This window comes from Malania oleifera, chromosome 1, assembly GCF_029873635.1.
Source record: "Malania oleifera isolate guangnan ecotype guangnan chromosome 1, ASM2987363v1, whole genome shotgun sequence".
NCBI classification, from domain to species: domain Eukaryota; kingdom Viridiplantae; phylum Streptophyta; class Magnoliopsida; order Santalales; family Ximeniaceae; genus Malania; species Malania oleifera.
In genome coordinates this window covers 52,564,082-52,567,304 of record NC_080417.1, presented here as the reverse complement: position 1 = coordinate 52,567,304, position 3,223 = coordinate 52,564,082, and the positions used below count along the sequence as shown (strand labels likewise).

General features: G+C 31.3%; 1 long non-coding RNA gene across 1 annotated transcript; it reads left to right on the top strand.

The window, feature by feature from the left end:
• Positions 1–484: 484 nt before the first annotated feature.
• Positions 485–2,244, top strand: LOC131159658 (uncharacterized). Its single transcript, XR_009137848.1, has 2 exons — positions 485–667; positions 1,594–2,244. It is a non-coding gene; the product is annotated as an uncharacterized LOC131159658 (long non-coding RNA).
• Positions 2,245–3,223: the final 979 nt, after the last annotated feature.

Here is a 3,223-nt window from a genome sequence, read left to right as displayed (position 1 = left end):
GAACTAGTTAATTTTCAAGATTTCCAAAACCAAAAAAAAAAAAAGGACTAGATCTTCGTTTTGAACCATTTATATGTTACTTATGTGATACCTCCAATTAATTTGTATAAATGGGTTTAACACACTTCTAGGTAAATGATCACACCTAACTAAGATCATTATCCTAATTTATAATCATACATGTACTATATCTTATTCTTCCACGGCATTACTTGTTAAAGTTTAGGATATTTAATAGTTAAGTTCAAGCTAAGAAAGTAGAAAGAGTTTAAAATAGGAAATTGACTACTTATTGTGTAGTTCAAATTAGAATTAATTTTTATTTGATAGAAAAAAAGAAAAATATTAATTTAATATTTTTTTTTCAACAATAATAAATTTTAATAAATAATCAGGATAACTAATAAATTTGTATTTTTTTTTAGAAAGAGAAAAAATGAACACTCCCAACCATCATAAAACCCTAGGGCTCCTATGAGTACGTCTTTTGTTCCTACCTACTTTGCTTGCGCCGCCCTCTAAATCCTTTTCTCCTTACTCTCTTCCTAGTTGAGTGATTGGCAACAACTGATCTCTTGCTCTCCTAGCCATCGTCTGACTATCACGGCTGATCCTCCGTGTTTTGGAAATCTTTTGTTCATACTTGATTCCTTACTTGATCATCTAGGTAAGAGAAATTGGTTTATAAGAATGTTGGTATCATGTGATTATCATACTTTGAAATTCTTGATTCCTTCTATTTTCTATTTTGTTCTTTGAGGGATCCATTGGTTCTTTTATGATTTGAAAATTTCTGGCTAACTTTTTGTTTGTATGAGTTCTAGATTTTGATAAAAAAATATTTTGTTTATATGAATTTAAATTTTGATCTCAAAGCTGTAGCAATCTTCTTTTGCATTCTTCACCTTGTCAACTCTAGGATTGTGGCTCGTAGTAATTGGAAGGATTTCTAATTTCCTAAACAACACAAAATTTTCCCACAAAACACAAAAACTTTCACCAAAAGCTTTCTTCAACAATTCACCTAGACAAGTACATCTGGCAAAACAAATGCAACACTAAATTGAATTGGTAAAACCATATGGTTAGGGTACAATTATTAAAAGACATGTGTGAAATTTTACTATTTTGAATCGTGATTCAAAGTAAATAGTCCAAAGAGATCTTCTTTATTTAATATTTACTCCAAAAATTTTAGATACTAAAATATATGTCGAGCATGCTATCAATAATCATATCTTGTATGCTTTTTACAAAAGAGATCATAATGATTATTTATTATCCTTCAAATAGTACAATAGTGGTGAAACAAATAATTTCTTTCCTAGTGATGTTCGTCCCAAATATGAAATGATTCAATATTTATTCAATTTTATTTTTTGTTTTATCTTTTGTTTTTGTTTTTGTTTTGTTTTTGTCTCTACTTTCATTTTGGAACAATCAAGTGCTACTTATTAGGAAGTTTTACTAATGTGGTGTTTTGTTTTCCATCTTATAAATTGTGTAATGGCTTGATGTGGATTTTCTTGAGATTCCATAACATATTTGCATTTTATAAGTAAAGGATTTATTTTCACTTATTTTGCATTGTAGGTTTTCTCCTCGGTATGGAAGGTATAGGAAACAACTTATTGTATAAGCTACTTAAGACAATGTTACTAATTGGAGCCCATTGTGTTGTTTTTCAAGTTGAGCCACATCCTTATCTCTTTGAGAGACCACATTATGAGCAATAATTATAGTGCAGCAAATATGGTAATTTTAAGGGGAATGTCATATGCTCTTATTCACATGGTCAAATTCAGCATTGACCTCATTATGTGATGGAAGCTCGTCAACAAAACCTTTGATGGAAGATTGATAATACAAAGTAGCAAAGTTGAAGACCTCCAAGATACTACAAAGGAGGGCCTAACCTACTGTAAATACCTTATTTTTTATTATGACAAAGATGGAGTTATAGTCATTGGATACGATTCGATTTATATAATTGATGGGTTAAGAAATATAACATTTTCTAAAAGTTGGAGAAATTTATTCTAGTCAATCCCTCCAAACAAATTAGAAACTTCAAGGAAACAAGTTGAAGGAGAGTGATATGTCTACCTAGGGCTAATGAATGAGTATTGAAAGCTCCTCGTCGTTCTTCTTCATGGTTATTACTAGTTAATTTTAGTTGCATTGATTGTTGGAACATATCATTCTCTTTAGTTGGATGAACCATTTTGAACAACTAAAGCAAAAGTAGATGTATAGTGTTCTTAGATTTACATGCTTAAATTTCTTAATATTTGTTATATTTGTTTGTGATTCTTATGCTTAGTGGGATTCACAAATAAAGAAAGAAAAACATGTATTTTGAAGTTTCTTTGTGTTACAACAATGAATGGTCGACCAGTAGGTCTCATTGGTCGACCAAGAGATATCGAGAGCAAAGAAATCTCAGAGAAAATGGAATGGTTGACCAATGTACTGCTATGGTCGACCATTGGACTTCTATGGTCGACCATTGGAACCTTATGGCCGACCATAGGACTTCGGGTTGGGAGAAAGAATTCAAAATTTTGAATTTGAACATTGGGATCGTTGGGTAATTGGAGGGAAACCTCCGAGGAACTATTGTATATGTCATTCTGGGCATGTATTGATACTGAGAGTTTAAGGACCTGCTAAATTAATGGGGTTTTGTTTTCTTTTTTTTTAATAATTATTGTGAAATTCCATTTCTTTGATACCTTCTTATATAAAAGTAGTCATCCACCTAAGCAGCAAGAAGTGAACATCACACAACCATCACCATATATAAATATGTACAATACCAAAGAGCTACAATGTTCTCAAATTATACATATATGACTGTTTCGCAAAATACCCTCAATTGGGCTAGAGCAATACATAAATACTCCCAAAAATACTCACTTTACTGACAAGGCGGTACTGAAGCCCCACAACCTGCGAGCCTGATCTGCTCGCTTGGCTGGATCACCTGAAAAATATTAATTTAATGGGATGAGATGATACTCAGTAAGATGAAAAATGCTGTTGTTAGTGTGTGGCAAATGAGTTACAGTACTATGAAAATCTATTTCTATATAATTATGTATAACTGAATCTGTAAATGCAGTACAAGTAATATAAACCACCACCTTTTTCCATTTTGCTTAACATATCTGTATTTTAGGTTTCTATACATAATAATTTTAGTATATATAAGTATATTCCC